The 25654-nt window shown below is 37.9% G+C and overlaps 1 long non-coding RNA gene across 3 annotated transcripts in view; it reads right to left on the bottom strand.

Annotated features, from left to right (window-relative positions):
- The window catches only part of LOC129526312 (uncharacterized), a 71594-nt gene that overhangs the window by 19854 nt on the left and 26086 nt on the right, over positions 1-25654 (bottom strand). For 2 of the 3 annotated variants that reach the window (XR_010130557.1, XR_008670967.2), the window contains one exon: positions 15811-16001. This is a non-coding gene — a long non-coding RNA (uncharacterized lncRNA). Of the gene's footprint in view, positions 1-15810; positions 16002-18511; positions 18606-25654 lie in introns of those variants that run through there. The other variant, XR_008670969.2, reaches the window with a different exon arrangement.

Here is a 25654-nt window from a genome sequence, read left to right as displayed (position 1 = left end):
ATGTGCTGCTCTGATTTTGCTACTTCTTCACTTAAGTTTAAAATTAAAAATGTCAAAGGGTTCCCTACAAAATCAAGTTCTAAAGCCTGGCATCTAAAGCCCATAATTTTAACCCAATTTATCTTTCCAGACTTTCCCCCCTACCATTTTCTCATACCTTGTTCTTTAGCCAAATAGCTGATCTACTGATTCCTAAAGGAATTTTAATGTCTGACTTGTATTAATAATTGGACTTGTATGTCCTTTTCCACTGTTTTCTTAAGGTATTACTTTTATCTCAGGATATTATTTTAACTTTCAGTTCTTAAAATTTTTTCTCTACTAGATTTTAAGAAACCAGGAATCTTCTTTGTTCACTCTGTAGGACTTAAGGCAAAACCTGGCACATCATATGTGCTTAATGAATATTCATTCTTCTGATTTGATAAAGCATCATAAACCTACTCCGGGATTTCTCAAGGGTAAGAAATTAAAAAAAAGGATAATTTTTGATGTGAATTTTTCAGCAAAATGTTATGCTTTAATCATGAATGACTTTATGGAATTGGGTTTGAGGTTTTTTTATTTTTTATTTTTTTAGATGGAGTCTAGCTCTGTCACCCAGGCTGGAGTGCAGTGGCGCAATCTTGGCTCACTGCAACTTCTGCCTCCCAGGTTCAAGCGATTCTCCTGCCTCAGCCTCCTGAGTAGCTGGGACTACAGGTGTGTGCCGCCATGCCTGGCTAAGTTTTTTGTATTTTTAGTAGAGATGGGGTTTCACCGTGTTAGCCAGGATGGCCTTGATCTCCTGACCTCGTGATCCACCCACCTTGGCCTCCCAAAGTGCTGGGATTACAGGTGTGAGCCACCGCGCCTGGCCTGAGAAAATATTTTTAATATAAAATGAAATGAACTAATTTACACTCCCACCAGCAGTGTAAAAGCATTCCTATTTCCCCACATCCTCTCCAGCATCTGTTGTGGAAGACAGTGTGGTGATTTCTCAAGGATCTAGAACCAGAAATACCATTTGACCCAGCAATCCCATTACTGGGTATATACACAAAGGATTATAAATCATGCTGCTATAAAGACACATGCACACATATGTTTATTGTGGCACTATTCACAATAGCAAAGACTTGGAACCAACCCAAATGTCCACCAATGATAGACTGCATAAAGAAAATGTGGCACATATACACCGTGGAATACTATGCAACCATAAAAAAAGATGAGTTCATGTCCTTTGCAGGGACGTGGATGAAGCTGGAAACCATTATTCTCAGCAAACTAACACAGGAACAAAAAACCAAACACCACATGTTCTCATTCGTAAGTGGGATTTGAACAATGAGAACACATGGACATAGCGAGGGAACATCACACACTGAGAACTGTCAGGGGGTGGGGTGCTAGGGGAGGGATAGCATTAGGAGAAATACCTAATGTAGATGAGGGGTTGATGGATGCAGCAAACCCAACAAGGCACGTGTATGCCTATGTAACAAACCTGCACGTTCTGCATATATATCCCAGAATTTAAAGTATAAAAAATTTTAAAAAAAAGAAATGAATCTGTCCTTTAGTCTGTTGTGATGAACAAATTTGAATATTTCTCAAAATTATCATTCATTAATGATAAAATTAGCTTAGGCTACATTCAATTAATTGGTTTGTTTCAAATGTACTATTTTTTGCAGGCTTTTTCCAATCATACGCTTTTAGTACAGATCTTGATCATTTCATTAGCAATAGTAGGCACCTTATTGCTAAAAAGTACAACATGCTAATTTTCTCCCATAGGATTGGTGTTCACATGGGCATACACAACAAGGACCTGTTGCTCCTTTAAAAAGCACTTTTTCTCACGCCTCTAATCCCAGCGCTTTGGGAGTGCTAATCCGATGCGGGCGGATCACAGAGTCAGGAGATCGAGACTATCCGGGCTAGCACAGTGAAACCCTGTTTCTACTAAAAATACAAAAAATTAGCTGTGCATGGTGGCGGGCACCTGTAGTCCCAGCTACTCGGGAGGCTGAGGCAGGAGAATGGTGTGAACCCGGGAGGTGGAGCTTGCAGTGAGCCAAGATTGTGCCACTGCACCTCCAGCCTGAGTGACAGAGCAAGACTCCGTCTCAAAAAAAAAAAAAAAAGCACTTTTCTTCTTTAAGCCTCTAGCTAGTCTCTTCTCCAGGAAGATAATAATTCAAAGATCATAGCTTTTTCTGTAACATCTTTAATCATGCCAGTAAAGCTTCTATCACAAAGACAAAAGATACACCATGGCAACTGATAGAATTCTCCAGTATTTACATGATGGATAAAAGGTATAAGTGACTTACCTTTCCCTTATAATTGGTTAATGCAAAGAAAATGATATCTAGCAGAAAGTCTTCTATAATGTAGAATCTACTTGAACATACGTATACCAATGCCTCTCTCACAAAAGATACTAATAATATCCCCCAAAACAGGTTCTATTCTCATTTATTAGACAACTTGCTTCATAAAGACTAGTCTATAGATCTGGACATATAACAATCTGGGAGCTGGGTGCTGTAGATTAGAAAGAAAAATGACTTAAGTAACAAATGCAGTGGGTCACATACTTAAACCTCCTCAAACATTTTTGGGAACCATGTTAAAGCTTGAGTTGATTATTTGTGCTGTGTTTTTGTAAATGTGACACTACTTCGGGACTGGACCACATGGGTCATGGCTTTATAAGCATCACATCAGTTCCAAACTCTAAATTCTATAACAGCTTTTCAGTTTTTCTGCCACAACTTCAGCTGCCATTCACTGAAAAGCTCACTATATATACAACACTCAAGACATTTTTGGGTGTGTAGTCTTCCCCATCTCACTCAACACTCTTCATATGTCTTCAAAATTGCTTCCAATTAAGCATAAATTCTTTATTCTCTATTCTCCCTCAAAACTCCTGCATACAGCCTCACATGTCTGAAATATTTTTCATTCAGCTACTGTCCACATTCTTCACCTTTAAATGCTCCATGTATTTGGATACTCTGAAAAAAATCTCAAAATTTCTGAAGTCTCCTTAGAGAATTTTATATCTGCCCCTATTCATTTGTTACTCTGAAACATACTTTCCCACATTTTCTTCCTATCTGGCACTTTTTCTGGCTATGTAATATTGATTATAACAGCATCTACATCTAGCTTTAGCAGACTATCCACTATCGATGCTAAATACATCTTTATTCATAATAATGGAGGTTAATGAAGTAGTTATTTCAAATAAGGCTGCACAATTCACTAAGAATGACATGTGAGCAGTGTACCACTAAACTATTCCCATCCAGGATTTATTTTGTCCTTAAAAAAACAAAAATACAGTCTAGTTTTCTAGCTCCACAAAGCAACATGGAAAAAGAAATCATTAAAACAAACTGATATGAAGTTTCTTAACAAATGTGTATTATTTTGAATACCCAGAGTTACCCCTTTTTATGACTGGTTATAACACAAACAACGTTTTTTGTAAAATATGGAAATGATTCTATGAAGACTAAAAGTGCAAGTAGAGAATATTGAAATATGCTCATATATTTTAAAGAGATCTGGTAAATAAAATCTGAATGTCCCATTGATATCCCAAATTAGATCTCTAATATTTGCATCAAATGAATAAAATAATTTATAAATAAAAAGCATGTATTCAATAATGATTATATCTTATTATTTCTTTTGTACTTGTCCTGTAATAATCACGACAACAAATCTAGAATAGCAGTTTCATATTATAATATTGTCATCTCTTTGTGGGGATTTTATTCTATCTCTTTAAAAAATTAACTTTTTTAGACAGGAGCTCATTCTGTCATCTAGATTGGAGTGCAGTGGCATGATCATAGCTCTCTGCAGCCTCAAACTCCCAGGTTCACACAATCCTTCTGCCTCAGCCTCCCAAGTAGCTGGGACTACAGGCATGAGCCACGGTGCCCAGCTTTGGTTCTAAATATGACCAGAAAGCCAATCCCAAAACGTCTCCTTGGCCATGATTCATTTCTTGGCTCCCATTTTGTTCTATTACATTCCTGAAAAGAACATGCTAACAAGGGGCACTTTTCTTATCAATCAACCATTAGAACAACAACAGAAAAAGTGGCAATTCTTATTTCTGTTTCAAAGACATTTTATCAAGAGCTGGTCACTCTATTTTCAGGCAAGAGCTGATTTTAAATTCTTAAATATTGAAAAACTAGCTTCCAGTTAAAATGCAGATAGAACACAAGTATTTACTATTTTTTCTCCAGAAACGTCATAGGGAAAGCAGTAAAGATATTCAAATATATAAATCCACAAGTACAAAGAAAAGAGGAAAATAAATGACCATAAGAAGTTGAAAATCAGAAATCAGATGTGTGAATGATTGCTAACTTGGGAAACTAGAAAAATCCCGGAAGAGTTATGGGGTGGGGAAACCTCCAAGGTAAGTCCAGAAATAAGTAGATGCATATTACAAAACCACAAAAAGCCTTAGTATTTGGGGGATCAACTACCTCTGAAAGTGTGGGTCTCAAGTGAGGCTAGAAGCCAGAAATTTCATTGAAAATTCGTATAAGAAACAATTATCCCCAAAGATCTCTTCCAGCAGCCTGCTCAAGCAAAGGACTACCTACTTTCCCCGCTTGAGAGAAAACAAAAGGTATATTCATTTCCAGGAAAGACTGAACCAGAGAAACTCTAGCTTCATCTCACTACACGTAGTACAGAAGAACTATACTGAAAACAGGGAGAACATGCCAAATGTGAAACTTCCGAAAGGTGAGCCCTCCCCACCCCCACCACAGCCCTCTTTGCCAATCAGCCCTAGAAATGCTGGCAGGAAGTCATAACCCTCAGGCATGAAACAGGAGGATTCATATCCAGGGAAACTGGCCCAGCAAAAATGTCTGCAGATATTAAAGCTGGGTTTCCTCTAAGAAAATACCTCAGCTAGATATTATGTTAGAGTGAAACTCACTTCTCAACAAGTCCCATCCATACTCATTCAGAGGTTATAAGCAGCCTGCTTTTGTACCTTAACCATAAATAAGCACACAGCCAATAATAAAAATATGAGAAAGACCTATGGTATAGAAGACATAAGCCACACCAAAACAAACAAAAAAGAGAAAAAAAGAAATTTAAGGAAAAAGGCATTGAGTAAAACACTAAGAAACCATCAATCAAAACATAACTAATCCTCATAATTCTCAGGGAAATAAAAAAAGAATTAACATCCATAAAACAAGAACAGGAGACTATAAGAAAAGCAATATTTTGTGAACAAAAACAAACTCTTGGAAATCAAGGGAACAAAAGCAGAAATGAACATTTTAATAGAAGGAATGGAAGATAAAGTTTAGTAAATCAAGTAGAAAGTCTAATAGTTCAAGAGATAGAAAATAGAAAGATTTAAAAATTTAATTGATTTAGAGGTCCAATATCATTTTAATGGAATCCTAAGAGAGATAAACAAAAAAACCCAGGGAGATAGAAATTATTTTTAAAAAATTTGAAAATGTATCAGGACTAAAAAACATTGAAGGATCCACAAAATGCTCAGAACAATGCATGAGCAAAGATCCATATTAGTTCCTATAGTCAGGACATTTTAGAAGCTGAAGGACAAAGAATTTCTAAAACCTTCTTGGGAGTAAAAAACAGACAAGGATCAGGAATCAAACTAACATTGATTGCATTATGTTATTACAACTGCAAAATAACAAGTCTATTATCAGAAGCTAGAAGATAATGGAGAAATGCCTTCAAAATCCAGAAAGAGAAATAACTTTCCATCTCACCACCTAGTCAAATGATCAATTAATTATAATACTAAAACAAAGGGAGCAAGTTCTCAAAACACTTATGTCCTATGAACTCTTTCCTAGGAAACTACTACAAAATGTGCTCTATCAAAACAAAGGGTGAAATCAAAAAAGAGGAAGATGTGGGACGCTGGAATTAAGGAGTCCCACACAAGAGGAGAAGGGAATCCCAAAAATGGTAATAAAATGCTATGGTCTGAATATGTCCACCCAGATTTGTATATTGAAACTTAATTGCCAATGAGATAGTATTAAGAGGTGTGGCCTTTACGAGGTGATTATGTCATGAAGGCAGAGCCTTTGTGGATGGGATTAGGGCCTGTATGAAAGGGCTGGAGAGAGTGAGTTCCCTCTTTCGCCCTTCCATCAGGTAAGGACACAACATTCCTCCCCTCCAGAGAATGCAGCAACAGGCACCATCTTGGAAGCAGAGAGAAGCTCTCACCAGACACAAAACGTGCCGATGCCTTGATCTTGGACTTCCTAGCCTCCATAACTGTGAGAAATAAATTTCTATCGCTTATAAATTACCCAGTCTGTGGTATTCTGTTATAGCAGCACAAATAAATTAACACATGAAGGCAGATTCTTTGGCAACATCTAACTCTCATTGTAGACCTAGAGATCAGTCAGTCCAGACTTGAGGGGGAATAGAGGGCTACGAGAGAGATATTTTTAAGAAAAAAAAATGTGATAGGTTTCCTGATGTAATCTAATATATTCAAAGGAAACATTTTTGGGAGAGTTCAAGAATGAATTAATGGTAGTAAATTATATAAAACAAAACGAATGTGGGCAAGGAGGTGATTATTATCTCTAGGGAAAACAAAAAGGTATAGAAGAATGCTGTGAAGGCCGAGTGCAGTGGCTCATGCCTGTAATCCCAGCACTTTTGGAGGCCGAGGTAGGTGGATCACTTGAGGTCAGGAGTTTGAGACCAGCCTGACCAATATGGTGAAACCCCGTCTCTACTAAAAATACAAAATTAGCCGGCCATGGTGGCACACACCTGCAATCTCAGCTACTTGGGAGGCTGAGCCAGGAGAATTGCTTGAACCCGGGAGGTGGAGGTTGCAGTGAGCTGAGATCGAGCCATTGCACTCCAGCTTGGGCAACAAGAGCAAAACTCCATCTCAAAAAAAGAAAAAAAGAAGAAGAAGAAGAAGAAGAAGAAGAAGAAGAAGAAGAAGAATGCTGCGAAGAATATTTACATGGAAATAATAATAATAATATAACTAACAAATATTGACCTAACAAAAGTGACCTATGTTGAGAAAATGTAAGAGAGCTGAATTATGCTCCATAGTAGACAACATCTAAAGCTGAAAATCAAGAAATAAAATTATGTTATTGAGAAATATTAAATTAAATACCAGAAGAATACTAAAAGACTTGAAAAGGTTGCTTCTTGAAATGAGGTTTAGGAGTAAAGGACTACTTTTTTCATTTAAAGGTTTATAGTGCTATTTGACTATTTAAATTATGTACATATGTAACTTTGACTTAAAAAAATATGAAAAATTAGAGAGTGTGCTAGCTACAACTTAGTGGTACAAAATTGTAAAGAAGAGTTTACTTAGAACCGACTGTAAAATGTATATGATAATGCAAACTATCTAGAATCACCAAGATAAGCTACAAATGCTTTTATAAAGCTTTGTAATTGAGTCAGTGTGATACTGGCATTAAGACAGACAAATATGGCAATAAGACGAAGAAGAATGGAGAAAAAGACCCAGTTATATACAGTCATCTGATATACAACAAAAACACCACTTCATTTAGGGAGAAAAGACTGGAATTTTCAATACATGTTGCTGAGAAACAGAAAAGAGAATAATATGTTTAAAAACTTGGAATAAGAAAAGACCCAAGCCGTGTAAGGAAAGCACTATTTTTAAAACAAAAAATTGATAAATTAGATTTCATCAAAATTAAGAACTTCTATTAATGAAAAGATACATTAAGAAGGTGAAAAGGCAAGCCACAGACTGAAAAGAAAGTTGCAATATCTGACAAAGGGCTTATATTTAGAATATATGAAGAACTTCCACAAATTAATAATAAGAAGTAAATCCAAGTTGAATAATTGGCAAAAGACTTGAGTAAGAACGTTGCAAAAGTGGATATACAAATGAACAATAATTATACAGGAAAAATGCTCAATTTTATTACCCATTGGGCAAATACAAACTAAAACCAGAATGGTTACTACTCTATACTCACTGTAATGACTAAATTTAAAAGACAAGTGCTAGCAAAAGTTGCTGAAGATATGGAGCAATTGGAATCCTCATATGTTGCTATAAAATTTAAATTGTAAAACTGCTTTGGAAAAATGTTTGGCAATATCTATGTGCCTATCGTGTGACACAGCATGTCCACTTCTTGGTAAAGACACAAAAGAAATAGATGTGTATATCCACCAAAAGACATATAAAAGAATGTTCATAGCAAATTTATTCATTAAAGCAAAAATACTGGAAACAACCCAAATGATCATCAGCAATAAAATGGATAAACTATGGTATTTCATACAATAAAATATATGAATACCAATTTTAAAAAGCCACTGTTATTACATGAAACAATATAGACTCTCACGGACATACGTTGGGTAAAAAAAGCTGGATGCAAATGTTGTGCATATAGTGCAATTCCATTTATATGAGATTTACAGGCAAAACTTACATATAGTGACAAATCAGAATGATTGCCTCTAAGGACAGGGATATTGACTGGGAAGGAGCAAAAGGAAGCCTCCTAAGGTACTGGAAATATTTTGTATCTTGAACTGGTTTGTGGATCCATGGGTCTGTGCATAAATAAAAATTCAACAAGCTATACATTTAAGATTCATGCACTCTCCTATATATATGTTATACCTTGATATAAAAGAAAAATTCATTTGGGGGACATACTGTCATCTACTTCACACCCCTTCGCCTTACTCTAGGCCTCATATCACCATTGCCTTTGATTTCCAGTACTCCTAGTAAGGCCTGTTTATTCTTGTTCAAACTGAGAGCAGGTTCCCAATTGTTCAGCCCCATGATTTTATACCTCTTCACACACCCCCCGCCAGAAGCCATCTTTTGCTTAATCATCTCATAAGTATATACCATGCCAGACACTCTAGCCTTCCATCAACAATAAGTAAAATGCACGCTCTCAGGAAAAGTGCACAAACTATTTTACAAATTCCAATGCCATCAACTTATTCCACATTCTAAGTTTGCTAAAATCCCCAATTCCTACTCCAATTCCCTAAAAAGGAGCAAAGGAAGAAAAGAGAAAAAAAAAGAAACAAAGAAAAGATGGTTCTCTAAATTTCTAATGTTTTTTCTGGTGGCACAAATTCATTTTCTTTGTCTTATAATTCTTATATGTTTCTGCCTCTCCCTTTGCTTTACACTCTTCTTATTCCCTCTTTTCTCTCTACCTATATCTGTTGTATTTTAATAAGACATATAAAGAATGAGATATCCTTAAATGACTTTTTAATTAATAGATTTTTTCAGAGCAGTTTAGATTTACAAAAAAATTAAGCAGAAAGTACAGAGAGTTTCCATATACCCTCTCTCCAACCTACCCTCCCTTATTCCCAGTTTTCTGATTATTAACATCTTGCATTTGTGTGGTACAATTAATGAAGCAATATTGATACTTTATTGTCAACTAAAGTCTATAGTTTAAGATTCACTCTTTGTCTTGTACAGTTCTATGAGTTTTGACAGATGCATAATATCATCTATCTACCATTATAATTTTATACAAAATAGTGTCCCTGCCCTAAAAATCCCCTAAAAATCTCTCCTCTCCCCTTCTCCATCCCCCATCAAACGCACAACAACCTCTGATCTTTTTACTCTCTACAATTTTGTCTTTTCCAGAATGTCATATAGTTGGAATCATATAGTATACAGCCTTTTAGATTGGTTTATTTTACTTGCAATATGATCTAGTTTCCTTCATGTCTTTTTGAGGCTTGATAGCTGATTTATTTTTATCATTGAATGATAGTTTATTATATGAATATGCCATCGTTTGTTTATCCATTTCCCCATTGAACAACACATTGGTTGCCTTTAGTTTGGGTAATTATGAATAAAGCTATGTAGAGTGGGAGAAAAAAGTTTTCTTTGCCTTCTTAGGTTCAATGAAAGAGGCTTGCAAATTAAAGGAACAAAGGACTGATTAATAGGAGATATGGTTCACTTTGCATGCACAAAGGAGCTTCACCAAAAATAAATGAAAACCCAAATAAATAAGTGAAAATAAGTGAAAACCCAGGACTTATATACCACTTTAACAAAGGGTGATAAAGTGTGGAGAAGTGACAAAACAAAGGAAAGCAGTTTGAGTTTCTAGGGACATTCAATTACAGAAAGGTAAATATATGGGGGAAACTAATGGAAGATAAGTGTTATTTTAGTAAGGTTTGCTTATGCAGACACATCTCATGCCAGCTTTCTGTCTCCTGTGATGAGAGTTGTTTACCGCCTCCTGGCATGGGAGAGCAGAGGGAGGATGCCTTCACAAAGGGAAATTTATGCCATGCTTTAGGCAGAAAGAGAGATGTCAGAGAATTCCTCGTATAATTGCCTTGAGCCCAAAATAATACTTATGCTGAAGTGGCATATTTTGGGCTGACATAGTCTGATCCCCTTTGGCTACTATAAACATTTGTGTGCAGGTTTTTGTGTGAAAATAAGTTTTCTACTCATTTTAGCAAATACCTGGAAATACAATTGGTAAATCATATGGTAGGACTATGTTTTCCTTTGTGATAGAATAACTTTTTAAGCATTCTAAAAATAGAGAAATGAGATACTTCTTCAGAATAGGACATTAGAAATAGACTTCCTTCTGTTGCTACTCCAGTCTTGCTCAATAATGAGTCTGATAATTGTTAAGGTATTAACATTTTATCCTCTACATTTCTTCTCTTGAAAAAACCTCTGAATTACTTGGTATAACAAATCTGAACCAAGTAAATAATATGGCTGGGCAAGGTGGCTCACGCCTGTAATCCCAACACTTTAGGAGGCCAAGGTGGGTGGATCACCTGAGGTCAGGAGTTCAAGACCAGCCTAGCCAACATGGTGAAACCCCATCTCTGCTAAAAATATACAAAAATTAGCAGGCATGGTGGTGCGCACCCATAACTCCAGCTATCTGGGAGGCTGAGGCTGCAGAATCGCTTGAACCCAGCAGGCAGAGGTTGTAGTGAGCTGAGATCGTGCCACTGCATTCCAGCCTGGGTGACTACAGAGCAAGTCTCCATCTCAATAATAATAATAATATATGGGTGGTGAGGAAGAGAACCCAATGTCTTCAACAAAATTCCATAGGAAGAGTCCCTATCTTACACCTAATAACTTCCACAGAATACCACTGATTCTTGAAATTCTTTTCAGTAATTCAATAACTTTTAAATAACTTCCCTGTTCAATAATTCACTTGGAAGTCCTATTAGGGGAGATTTCCTGGTCTCCTGAGCGGGGGTGCCTATCCACTGGTGTTGCCCTAGTGAAGTGGGAAGGGAAAATGTAATAAGATATTCAAGTACTTTTAATCAAAAGAGAAAAATAAACTTTTGTTAAATTTTTCCCATCTGCCCAGCTCTCTTCTGTGTCTTTTGCATATGTCATCTAATCAATTCCTCCCTTCAATGCTACTATACTGTTACTATTATCACTGTTTTACTTTCATGGGAAACTGAGACTATGGGAGGTTAAGTAATTGCTGCAAGGAGCTAAAGAGTAGCAGATGTCAAATTCGAACTTATCTCATTTCAAATCTCATTAAACCAAGTAAAAGATAGGGACGCTTCCTATGGAATTTTGTTGAAGACATTGGGTAGTCTTCCTCACCACCCATGTATTTACTTCTTAATGCTCTTTAATGTATTACTCTCTCTGGGTATTTGCATTTTAAATAAGGGTGCCAGAAAATAATACAAAAGAATTGGCATCCAGTTGAATTTTATCAATCCTGTGGTTCAGTCTCCTTAACCTGCCCCAGAAAATACCACATTTCATCTAACTAATTCGTCTTAGGATTGTCCACAGAATTCATACTCTTTAAACAACAAAGGAATGTGAGATCATTATTCCTACAAGGACTTCAGAGTTCAAATGAAAGGAATACTGTGTTGGCACTGCTTAGAGCCTTGGGAAAATGAGACTGCATGTTTCATGAATGAGAGTATAAAAATCATTTTTTGTGGAAATACATCTATCGTTGGATGTGTTAGCCTTACCTACTACAGGGAGTATCCAGTCAAAATTAAATGACTTCACACCAAGCAAAAGTGCTGAGATTTGCTGATCAGGACTAGGATATGTCAGATACTTTAGAGCTAGCTCTGTGTTTTTAGTATCAAAATAAGTGATTTCTCTCTCTTGTCTCTCTAGATGACTACTGGGGGACTAACAGCTGTTTAAATGCACCAGTATTATGACCTTCTGCCAGTCATAGGTAACATTGTTATTGCCCCAAGATAATTTACCCTCCCAAGTCTCAAGGTTACATTTCCATCATGGAGCCAGTATTTTCCATTCCTCAGATGAGTCTTATTTGTCCAAGTACTTCGTAGCATGGTGCTTGTGTACAATGGTATTGAATATTTACTGGCAAATGCTATAGCCTCATTGTAAAACCAGAAATTAAATATGCAAGTTATTTCTTTACAATGTGATTACTGCCATGATGGTTTAATAATTTGCATTTTGCAATTTGCTATACAACAAGAACAATGTGTTAGTATTAAAAATAATTACAAGAGACCCTGAAATTCTTAAGAGATACACCCTGAGACATGTACAAATTCCCCAAATCACAGATACCATTATAGCACAGAATTTCTCCCATAAAGTTCAGTCAAGTATTACTAAAAACTTTTAATTAACCCCTTAAGACCTTTAGAATTCTATAAATAGGGGGCTAGACTCATTTATAAGGCTAATAATACAAATTCTGTCTGGAAAACTTATTGAAACCGTTTGTGAATTGGCTTTCTTTATTTCCTTAGAGAGCACATGGTAAAAGCATTCATAGCATGGATCCAAGCCACTGCCAATGTGGCATTCCCACTCCATAATTTATCCAAAACTCCTGTTTTTCTGTATATCATCTGTTTCTTTGGTTTTTTAACTTTTTCTTCACTTCTATGCCAACACAATTTGCTAATTGGTTTTAGTTTAGTTTTTGTTTTTCTGTTTGTTCCTTTGTTTAGCAGAGACATTTTCCATAAGATACAGAGGTTTTCTTGTTTCACAAAAGGCATGCAGATGGAAAGATGAGCTAAGAACCATGAAGTCAGGCTGAGATGAGGATGCTTGCCATTGGATAGGCTATACCCCAGATAAATTACTCACTCCTACAAACCAGCCTTTTCTCAGTATGTAGGATTTCAATGTGCACCTTGGCAAAATTCAAATTGTTACATTATGTGGACCATTGGAATTACTTGGTAATAGTCAAAACTGTACATGTTAATTATCTGGATGCCTAAGGTCTTGCAACGATTTTTTAAGATGCTAATATAATCTGTAAACATATAGTCTGTTTGACAGCGGGAGGGAGGGAGACTAAATTAGTTAGCCCCATTGTGAGTAAGAAGCTGGGTTATTTGCTTTATGCTGTAGAGACATGACATCATTTAATTCTCCTGGTAACTTTATGAGGCAGGTATATTATTCCTACTTTTACAAGAAATTAAACTCAGAGAAGATTTAAACTTCTCCAATATTACACAACTAATAATTGGCCAGGAAACAATTCAAAGTCAGGTCTGTCTGACCCAACGATGTTATTTTCACTGGAACCTTGCTACACAAAATGTCCTCAGACCACAACCTCACTGTCACCTGAGAGACTGCTGAAAATGCAGAATCTCTGAGAAATGTAAACCAGCTTATAATTATAGATATTGAGGTCTATCAGATCTCATTGTGGCCTAGGAAAGAATGGAAAGCAGAGAAACTGAGACAAAGAGAGACTGAAGGGGTTAACAAAGTCGAAGTCACTACTTAATTAAAAAGGTAATCTAGCTCTCTAATCTGTTCTTTTTCTCTGGAAACTTTGTACCCTGTCCTTAGGTAGCTTTAGATCCTCTGCTTCCAACTGTGCTCCTCTTTTCCTTCCCTACTAGTGGTACTGCTTCTTGCTCAGGCCTAACCTAGGGGTCATCTTTAATTATTCTCTTTTCATTGTCCTACATTGTAATGCATCACAAATCCTTTTGGATTCACCTCCAAAATAAATATCAAAAGTCAACCACCTGTCGCCATCACCACCCATCTCTTTCTTGGGGTGAGACTATTATATAGTCTCATAACAATACATATAATAACTATAATGATTGTCTCTTATTCTACTCTTCAAACTCCTGTAAGTCATTTAGTACTCCTGTAAGTCAAAGTGGTATATTTAATTACTTCTAGTAACTCCTTACTGCATTTAGAATAAAGTTCAAATTCCATGATCTGGCCACTGTTTCCATCAGCCTCATTCTCATTTGTCATGCCTGAGTTACACTGACCTTCTTTCTTTTTCTGGAGCATGTTAAGCTCATTGTCACCTCAGGGCCTTCATATTTCTTTCTGTCTGGAATGGTACATGCTACTCCCCCAGATCTTTCTGTGATCTTTCTCATCATTCACATCTCAGCTCCTTAGAGACTTATCTGATCATCGTAACTACAGTAGCCTCGCCTTGTATCTGATCTTCTATTTCATTTTGCTGTTTTATATATTTTTATAGTACTGTTGCAGGTGGATGCCCAGGGAATCAGAGAGTGAGTAGTGGTTTTGCATGGAAGAAGTTACTAGAGGTGCTCTTGATCAACACCTGAAGAAGGGAAGGAAAATAAGAATGCTGGGAAAAGGGAGAAATTAGGCTATAACTGCAGTCTCAACAAAGACCTCAGCCAGCCCCACAGGGAGTTCTGAAGCTAGAATGGCTTTTTAGAATATACCAAGTTTCAAAACGAGGAGACGAGTCTTTATACCCCCAACATTGGATGCTAGCTGCCCCAAGAAGGCACAGCAGCTCTTAAGTTGAGACAATTTCCAAAGACACCTGAAAGCTAAAACTGTCTGTTTGCAACATTCTCAACCTCTTGAGGAGTAAGATTTTAAGTATTGAATAGGAATATGGGCAACATTTCACCAGAGTCCACCCTTTGAATCCACTGCTTTGTATAAATTCTGGAGGCAGCTTAGTTAGGATGCTGGGGCATCTGATTCTTAGTGAAACTTATTGAGGTTTAGTGGAATAAAATACATCTCTAGCCACTGCAGCCAGTCTTGGGATCACATTCTCCCTCCTCTACTCTCCATTCTATATGCTCCCTAAACTCACCTAGAAACTCCACAGGTTTATTTGTCTTGCCTGGTAACATGAACCAGACCCTTATCCTGTGGGGTCTGAGCTCTCAGTCACCATGTCCTTCTCTGATTATGGCTTTTGCACTTGTCTACTATTGTCAAACTTGGGCAAAGGAATAACAAGAGGCACCTAAATAAATAATGTGGGTGCCATATATATTCTTCCTTATCTCCATTGTATAACAGTAGCCCAATGTCCTAATGATGCCAGGAAGCATCCCCTTCTTGCCTGTCAGTCCCTTAGCACGAAGATCTCAAAGTGCCCAAGAGTCAGCTTCAGCTTATAGTTTAGTAAGATTCCTGCTGTGTCCTCTGGTGAAAGCATTTCCTCTCTGGGAACCAGGACCACTAAACCCACAGAACCCAGAGATGCCAGGAAAGGAAGATACATCCCGCAAGCAGATAACTGGGAGAGATGAAGGACCATTCATGCCTCTACCCCTTAATTCCAGGACCCATGTATTCTATCTAGTGGGGATGTAGCACTACATAAAATTCATTGATTATTGGTAAGCACCGCACCCTAGATAATGACACCCATCCCCACAAAGTATAATCTCAAAGTTCCTGCTTCAGCTGTTCTTTGAACATACCTTTGCTCTGCTAATCCAGCAGCTTCTGGTGGTGCAGTATATGAGAGGATCGGTGGATTTCTTAGTCATATGCCCACTACTGCATCCCCTTTCCTTTAAAGTGAGTCCCTAACTCTGATGCCAGTATGAGTCATTCCATGCTCACAGACAAACACTGTATAGGTCCTCAAGTAGTAGTGCTGGTTGAAGCTCTGTGGAAAGGAAAGACAAACTTTTACATATATTCCCCAAATATATTTCTATTTCTATCAAAATAAGCCACTACTCTTTCCAGGATGGAAAATGTCTAATGTGTTTAACTTGCCACCAAGTGGCTGGTTGGCATTCTGGAGGGTTGGTGCTGTACTGGGGACTCGGCATTGATCTCTGCTGCTGGCCATGCTGATTTCTGTTGGGCTCATGCATAGTACTAATCTCTACCACCAGTGATGGTGTCTTTACTCCTAGCTAGGCAGCAGGTCATCCAGCCCCTAAATGCTAAATCAGTGTCTGTTTCCTTGATATTCTGCTAGTACTAACTGCTGCAGGTCAGGACTCCCGAGAAGTAGACTGAGGTAAAGATTAATAAGTAGAAAGTTTGTTAGGGAGTCCTCTTGGTCCTCACTGATGGAAAGGATAGAAATAGGATTAGGCAGAGGAAGAAGTAGGGTTGTGATGTGGTCCCAACAAGGACCAGAGCTAATCCTACCAAAAGATGGAATCGACCTTCAGAGTTGTCCTGAGCTGGGTTAAGGGGGTCCAGTTATTGGAAATGACTACCCTATAGGTAGGAAACATGACCTTTGGCAGGGTAACTCTCTTCAGGTAAGGCAATTCCCAAAGAAAACTATGTTACTCAGGGTTCTCCAGTGAAACAGAGTCAATGGGATGGATAGATAGATAATAGATAGATAGATAGATAGATAGATAGATAGATAGATAGATAGATAGATGATAGATAGATAGATAGACAGAGGATTTATTATGAAAATTGGCTCACATGATTATTGAAGCTGAGAAGTTTCATGATAGGTCATTTGCAAGCTGGAGAACCAGGGAAGCTGGTAACTTGCTTCAGTCTAAGTCCAAAGGGCTGAGAACCAAAGACCAGAGAACCTGAAGTTCTAATGTCCAAGGGTAGGAGAAGACAAGTTTCCCTGCTCCAGAAGAGCAAATTCAGCTTTCCTTTGCCTTTCTGTTCTATCCAGGCCTTCAGTGGAATGGATGGTGCCACACACATTGGGTGAGGATAGATCTTCCTACTCAGTCTATTGATTCAAATGCCAATCTCTTCCTGAAACAACTCTACAGACATACCCGGAAATAAAGCTTTACCAGCTGTCTAGGTATTCTTTAATCTGGTCAAGTTGACCCATCAAGTTAACCATCACAGGGTCTGAGAGGTGAAGGCTATCTACAGACAGCATTCCTAGTGACTAGGGAAATAAGAACACCACACCTGAAGGGGTGTCTGGGAAGGCTATGGTAGAGCTCATTACAAGTATGTGTCATTATGTGAAATTATTTTACTTAATTTTTTCTCTCATTAATTAAATATCTATGGTAAGTAAAACTAGACACCATGAGGGCTAATAACTTCTCTATTTGGCATGTAGTAGGTAGATTATCAACAAATATTGTTGAATTTTGAATGAGTAAATTAAAACTGATTATAACTCCTACTAAAATAACCAAAGATAATTTATAGAATGTTATTTGAGGGTACAATTTCACTGATAGATTGGAGGGATTTTTGTGTGCTTTTTGTTGCTCTCTTCTTCCTTTCTTCCTTCCTTCCTGTTTGTCTTTTTGTAGTTCAAAGCCAGAATATAAAGGTCTATAGAAGTCATAACCAGATACCTCAAAATCATTCATTTTTTGGATGCCATCAAAAGAATTGTAGATATTTGGAGGAAGGAAGGAAGGAAGGGAGGGAGGGGAGAGAGAGAGAGAGAAAGAAAGAGAGAAAGAAAGAGAGAGAGAAAGAAAAAGAGAGAGAAAGAGAGAGAAAGGAAGGAAGGAAGGAAAGAAAGACAAAGAAAGAAAGAGAAAGAAAGAAAGAAAGAAAGAAAGAAAGAAAGAAAGAAAGAAAGAAAGAAAGAAAACAAAAAGAAAGAAAGAAAGAAAAGAAAGAAAGTAAGAAGAAAATAAAAGAAAACAGCCTTAGAAATTAGTTTGCCCACCCCTGGAAGAATTCATATTTAGGAGTAATGGCATGAGGAAAAATAAATTGAACTGGAGTATTTGGGTGTGCGTTTATGTGGCATAAACCTGGGAGAGCTGGTTGCTCCCAGCAGCTGCTATGGTGAAGCCGAGACCACATCCCTTGCATATTGAAGCAGTAATAGTTTCAAGAGACGTCACCTTTGTGAGGCAAGGGCTGGAAAAATGCTGTTGTTATAAAGAGCACATTTTGGGGTAGATTCTTTCTTCAGCTTGGGGCAAAGTTGCAAGGGTGAACTGGAAACACTTTTAGGTCCATTACAAGTTTAAAATGTGATGGAGGAGTGAAAAAAATATCAGAGTTTGGTGACTGGAATTTCGGGAGCAGTTCAGATGGTAAAGTTATGGCTCCAAGCACCAAAGGGTTACCCTATTAAACTTCAGGAAATGTCTGGGCCTCCAGTGATATTTTACTCCAACTTCAAATCACAACTTCAATTCACATTTTAAAGAAAACTAAGAAAAAAAATTAAGCTATTTTTAAATTATATACATTTACCAATTAGATGAAAACCTAGATGCCAACTTGTTACAAAAGCCAAGTGGAACTGCAGTTTTTATCTGTAGTTACCTAAAGAAAACCACGCATAAATTTGGTTAATATTTTATATCTATAACTATATATCTATGTACATTTACATATGTAGACAAATAAAGATATATCAGATGCCAGCTGACTTCCAGATCGTGATTTGTAATATTCTTTTGAAGATAATACCTTCAAACCATCTTTTTTTTTTTTTTTTTTTTGCTGGGATGTCTAGCCAAAACACACTTACTTTTCATAATGGCATGAAATATGTGAAGAATAAGAAAAAATACCTATGAAAACAGCTAGTGCCAAAATCAAACTGAAAATTCAAGGAATGCCAAAGTCTGAAAGGGCGTTATGTGTGCACACTAGTGAGCTGAAGTGGTCAGCCAGATTCACCAAACAGCTCTCAGTTCACTTGCAAGGTCCATTATAGGATTTTCTCATCTGCCCTGTTCTTTTTTCTTTGGCTTCTGCATGAACCTAAATAAATACATTCTTTACCCAGAAGGGTGTGTCCACTCTGTGGTGTGGGTCTGGTGATTGGCTTCAGGAAGGAACTAAGTATTGAAATTGGCTGTGGACACCATGGTCTACATTGCCTTTGAGCCACAGTCTTGTTTGCTTAGGGAGAGGAACAGGCTGCAAGGAGGAGGCACCTTCTTCCTCCACTGCTGAATTTCAATGAGCAGAATCTATCAACAAAGTCAGGGCACTGCAAGGCCTGACAGGCCCCGGGCCTCTTCTGGGCTGAGGCCAGATGGGATTTGAGCCTGATGCAGAACTTGTTACATTTAATATTAAAGAAACATGAAGCAACAGCATGACCCAGGGAGGCTTAGAAGTCATGGCCAGGCAGCCTTCTCTTTCCTGCCCTGCTGTCTGATGCTACTCAGAAATAAAGACATCTTCTTTTTCAGACAACTGTATAAACAATACATAGTAGGTGCTAGTTACACATTTTACTACCATAATTCACAAAAAGAAAATGCCACAGCTTATAAATTGTGTGTGAATTTCGAATTTCATTTTGTCCTTAAAATGATTTCCCTTCCCTAAAACTTGAAAGCCAGTACATTCAGTTGCCTATATAAATTAACTCAACAGTTTGGGGTATGCCTGGAGAGCAGGCTTAACTTCAGTACCAGGCTTGCCAGATTCAAGGGTTCAAGACAGAGCCTGGTCTGTTTCTGGTTTTATCTAGCTGTGTACTGGTGGGAAAACATTTCACAGTGGTATCTTGTTCAGTATTACTCCTCCTAGGGTGTCTCTGTGCCCTCTCAATTTATTTCACTGACAAAAAGCATGTTTTTAATCTGTCTGCATCACTGAACTGACTGAGAAAACGGAGAGCACAAAATAGATTCTATTCCTTGTGAATTATTAAAGCAAGTTGTCAGCAACTGTAAATCCTGCTAACGGATGACAGCCTCAGAAACAGAGAATACAATCTGTACAGCCTAGTGGAACAAAAGAAAGAGAATCACTTCTTGAATGGAAAATTGAAGAAATCCCTATTTAAATTTAGAATATGAATTTCAAGGCCATCCTGACCATCAACCCAAATCCAAATTAACCAATAAGTCCTTTTAAGCCATGGTTGGATAAAGTTTCATACCATTTTGTTATTGTTGTTGTTCTTGTCTTTCCTTAATACCTTATCTGGTTGAGAGCAGAATCAGCCAGAGTGATTTAAATGATGTTTCAGAGGAAAAGTTTGTGGGCACTTAATATAGATACCTTTTAAAGCCTTTGTAAAAAGATGTAAAAATTGTACATAAAATAAAACAAATGTATGACTTTAACCACTAAATGAAACTAAAATAAAGGATACTGAGTTCATGTGAGTTCCATTCTCCCTTTTGCCAATTCTAATTCATTGTCTATTCATTTGGCAAGTGTTTGCTGGAGTCACACAATAATTTATTTCCTCTCTGTTCTTTTTGCAGCAAATACTCTTGGGAAGGTATTTAGAACGTCCTGGCCAGCAAAAGAATATGAAAAAAAAAGTCTTTACTATGGTGTTAACCAAAATTTTTCTATTTCACCAGTTTGGGCATTTATTTTTATCCATCCTACATTAGAAAATGCCAGGGAGTAGCTAAATATTAATAATGTTGTTTTTCTTTTTCAAGAAACACCATGAGCGCCACAGACTCTGATTCAAAATGAACTCATGGCCTAACATCAATGAGACACCGAGCACCAGATGTCAGGTCCAGAGCTGCCCTGCCTGGGGTGTGAAGGGGCCCCTCCCCTCACTGAGCCTCAGTGGCCCCACATTCATATGACCTGAAGAGTAAATGCCTCCTGAAGTTTTGTACTTGAGGCACCTCACTCACCCACCCTGGTCCAGTCCCTGCTTCAATGTTACTACTTTGGTAAGCTTTATGACTCCAGAACCAACAAGTATGAAGGGCTTTCTTTATTCTGTCTCTTCACAGTGTAAGATAGGTGAAAATTTTAACAGCTCACCTTGCCTCCAAGATTAATCACACTCCCAAAGCCCAGCAATAGTGGATGCTTTCTACATGAGCTGCCTCAAGTTGGGGTTAAAGAAGCATTGCTGCACCAAGAGTGTTCAGAAATTGCATCGAGGGCAGTGTCTGAATGCTGACACTAGACTGTTTTGCTCAACAGTGATCGCTCCTTTGGTTCTTGTCTTGTGCTTTGGCCCTGATTTTTGCTAACTGTGACATTTGGCTTTAGTTCCTCTTGGGTTTCTGCCTCCTGGCTTCCACCTTGTCTCAGCAGCAGAACTTCCAACTCTGACCGTTAGCCACGTCCTTGATCTGGTTTGTCGTGTGGATTCTCTTTGGGTTTCCTGCCCTCTTTTCCCCACAGTCCTGGGCTAAGGTCTGGAGGCCATTTCAAAATCCATGACGGTCACTGTGAGTGTGTCCTGGAAGCAAGAGAGGAGGCCAGAAAAACGTTTTCTAATGCTCTTTTCCTACCATATGAAACAGATTTTAAAAAATATATTTTGCTCTTCTGGAATGCATAGGTGTGTTACAAAAATTAACATCTGTGAAGCCTGTGTAGATTAATGTGAAAAGCATTTGTGTAGAAGATTGCCAAGCTATTGCCTTGGCAACAACTCCACAATAGAAAAAGAAAACCTCTAACATCAGCTATAATTACAAAGTAAGGCGGCTGCTTTTGTTTTTACCAACACAGCAGCTCTGTACTTCCAGGTGCTAGTTATCCCCTTCAAATTAGCTATTGTGATAAATTATCAGTTATTTCATCTATTTCAGCAGTGAACCTCTGTCCAAAAAATTGTTTGGAATGACCTTTTGGTATTTCCTTTATGACTGGTAGCAGGCACATTAAAAAAAAAAAATCCTTAATGGTAAAAAGTCTTTGTCCTACCAAATGTGGGGGGAAATTTAGCCATAATCTAGGAACTATTGGAAAGAGACAGAGACAGAGACAGTGACAGGAATGGATAGATAGATAGATAGATAGATAGATAGATAGATAGACAGACAGACAGACAGACAGACAGACAGAGATTATGTCTATCACTATTAGACCTGGCTCTAAAGTAGTAAGGTAGATGTGTGCACATGTATGCATGCACGTGGGGCAAAGGGGAGGCAGGTGTATGTGTGAGGGAGTGAGAAAGAGACAGAGAATATCCTAGGCATTCCAATTTCTTGGTGGAGTGTGATTTTATTTCTCACCAAACAAAGGAAGCAAATCTAACAGGCTGTGCATGCTACAACTTCCACTCTTGTCAGGAAAATTTCTCAGTTTCAGTCTTGATTGGAAGCAGAAATTTTTTTGAAGCACAGATGATTTGTCAGCTGGAAGGCAGAAGGTCTCTTGGGACACACCACAAGAATGTCTTTCCTCCATCCAGGAGTCACACAGTCTTGTCATCATCTCTGCTGCTGCAAACCAGCCAACACAGTTAGATGTACAGACTTGTGAACACTTTCAATTGGATTTTTGAGAAAAAGGTTACCCTCCAAACTGGTCAATTTGTTCCTAAGCTTCAAGCTCTCTCTCCCTTCCCCATCCAAAACACTTCCTTCTTTTTCTGCTTCCACTAGTCTTTATTTCATTATTCTCTCCCTCAGACCCCTCTCTGCCTCTATAAAGATAAGCAATTATTTTAAGCTTCAAACAAGATGCTGACCCTTGGGGGGCCTTCAAATGCAGTAAGTCTGGGAGAAGATGGAGGATTTGCAGATCAACAGCTCCCTAGTCGATACTCTGCGATACTTTGCAGCTAAGACTAAGGGACTGATGCTGATAGTTTTACTACCTATAGAAAAGTGTGCAAGTAAAGAGAACCAAAGCCTCTCCCTTTCTCTTGAGGAATCTGGTTGCTGCTTTCCTTCCTGTTGGCAGACAATTCAATTTTCAGGTGCCCACAAAGAGGCAGAAACATTCTTACTTTATGAATTCTGGTATTTCTTAACTCATACTGTATATGATTCCTGACCAACATTAACAATGGACTGAATTCCCTGGGATTATAATATTCCCTGAATCCCAGGGTATCTGCCTGTCAGATTCTGGTGAGGACCACCTGAGGCTAAATCAGGACGAGGGCATTCATCCTGTGTTATTGCTCCTAATTCTCCATGGTGCTATTCAACTTCTCACTCTGTAATTGGAATACTACCTTTCCAATTTGCCAGGACTGGCGATTTGCCACATTTCAGAAACTACTTTTGTGTATGCCAGATTATACTGAGGTTCCATGTTCACGGGGTTTTTAAAATCTCTTTTAATCCCTTTGATTGATAGATTACTAAAATATTTCAGGGTGGATTTGTTGGGTCTGTTTTCCTGTTGCCTAAATTCAATTCAGTTTAATTTATATATGGAATTATTACTACAGATAAATATAATCTTTAGTAAGAATTCCATAATTCCATATTTAAAGCTGCAGGGGGGAACATACAAATTTAAGGCACAGTTTACATTCTAATTGGGTAGATAATTCAAGCACAAAGAGAAACATAATATAGGACAGAGTAAGGTGTTGTGTCCTAACACATAGAAAGTTATTCATTTACTACTATTCTGTCATGTGTTGGCCATCAGGAATGGGATACTTATGAGAAAAAAAGATGAACAACACAAAGAAGGAAAAGGGCTCTATCAAATAGTTCTTACCAAAGATATGACTAACATTGAATTCTGAGAGGGGCCTGTGCTCCTCTAGCTACACCAGAACCCTCTAAATAGTGTTAAATCAATCTGTTTTCAGGGTATAAGGGTGGAAAGCTATTAAATTATTTTTGTAATGGTGAAATTCAAAGGATAGAAGAGACCTCACAGACCACTTGAGCCAACCTTCCAGAAGAGGCTGAATTCCCTCTTTCAACAGAAATCTCCCTGTATCAGGGAGAGCCCTTCCACTAAACAAACCCAGAAGTGATTCATTCACCTCTTATTGACTCAGCAGCTCATTCCCTCTTCAGACAACTCTGTTCAACTTTCTTACACTAAGAGGAAATCTGTTTCCCTAAAATCTACACCAGATGGACATCTAAACCCTTCCAAGAAAGCCCTTGGATGTTTGAAAACAGGTATTGTGACCCACCATCCATCCTGTTGCCTGTCTCATTCCCACCACATTTTTCTCTTCTACAACTAAATTCCCTCAATGGATATCCAATTTCCTCAATGGATAGCCCCCCTCACAATTATTTTATTTTGTTAAAATGTAAAAATAATAAGTGACTATTGTAGAAAACACATAAAAATATAAAGAAACAACCCTACAAGTATGTGATCTAGTTGGAAAGATAAATGTGTGATAAGGATGCTATAAAAGCACAAAGAAAACTGTACGTGGCATAGCCCAGAGGTACGAAAGTGCATGATATTTAGAAAACTGGAGGATCTCAATCTGGGAAATGATCTGTATGAGAGAGGGGTAAAAGATGAAACTAGAGATCTAGTTGGGCAGAAACCAAATCACAAAGGACTCTATGTGTTAAGACGTTTTATTTTTCTCCTAAAAGTTGTAGGGATACATGCCATTAATGTGTTTAAGGAAAGGAGAGATAAGATAAAATGTTTGTTTCTGAAAGGTCATTCTGCTGGCAGAGTGAAGAAAGAATTGAAAGGAGCAAGCCAGGATCAAGAAGAGATCAATTAAGAGGTTATCGCAGAGAAAGAAGTGATGAAAAACAGACTGGCAGCAATGTGGGAGTGGGAGAGAGGCATGGAAAAAATATTTAGGTGATAGAGTCATTACGATTGGTGTTCAGTCGAAATTTAGAAGTGAAAGGGTCTGGGAACTGAGTGCATGGCAATTTGAGGAACTGAAAGACTCAATGTGGCCAGAACAGAGTTCATTTCAGAGAAGTGGTAAGAAATGAGAGTAGAGGTATGATTGGGCCTGGTATAGGCCCTTGAAAGAGGGGTAAAGGAGTTAGAACTTCATACCCAGGACAATATGAAGGCTTTGAAGAATAGTCATCAGAAGAGTGTCCTAAGTAAGAGTTCCATTTTCAAAAAACATTCAGGTTTCAGTGTGGACAATGAATTTTAGGGGAGGGGGTAAGATAGGAGGTAGAGATAAGAGTATTGCAATAATCCATCCACATGAGACAACATGATAGCCTGGATGAGAATAGTAGGACTGGAGAGTGGTGGATTAGAAATACTTAGAATGAACTCCAACAGGACTTAGTTATTGATACAATTATAACATTATAACATAATACCTCAAGTCTAGTACAAATCTACTATGTGCCTGGCACTGTGCTCAGCAGTTGGTAGGGTGAGGTCAGAGAGTAAGAAACCATGGATAATTCTTAGGATTTTTCTTTTGTCAATACAGGAGGTAAGGGCAGGTTGAAAAGAAAGACAAGAGGTTCTAGTTGATGCAGGAATATCAATGAACAGTGGAACATACATGTCTAAAGTTCAGGAGAGAGATTGGGCTAGATTTGGGAATTATTACCATAAAAGTGGCAATTAAATAGATGAGAGAAGATGAGGTTCCTGGGAGAATGTGCAGGGTAAGAAGGGACCATGGTCTAGATTAAAACACTAAAGAACAGAGGAAGTCGGTGACTTTTTCTGTTGACCCAGAATTGGTACTTAAGCCTGTAGCTGACAACTACTGGTTGTAAGTGC

The sequence above is a fragment of the Gorilla gorilla genome, chromosome 14 (assembly GCF_029281585.2).
Source record: "Gorilla gorilla gorilla isolate KB3781 chromosome 14, NHGRI_mGorGor1-v2.1_pri, whole genome shotgun sequence".
NCBI lineage: Eukaryota > Metazoa > Chordata > Mammalia > Primates > Hominidae > Gorilla > Gorilla gorilla.
This window is presented reverse-complemented; position numbering and strand designations above follow the sequence as displayed.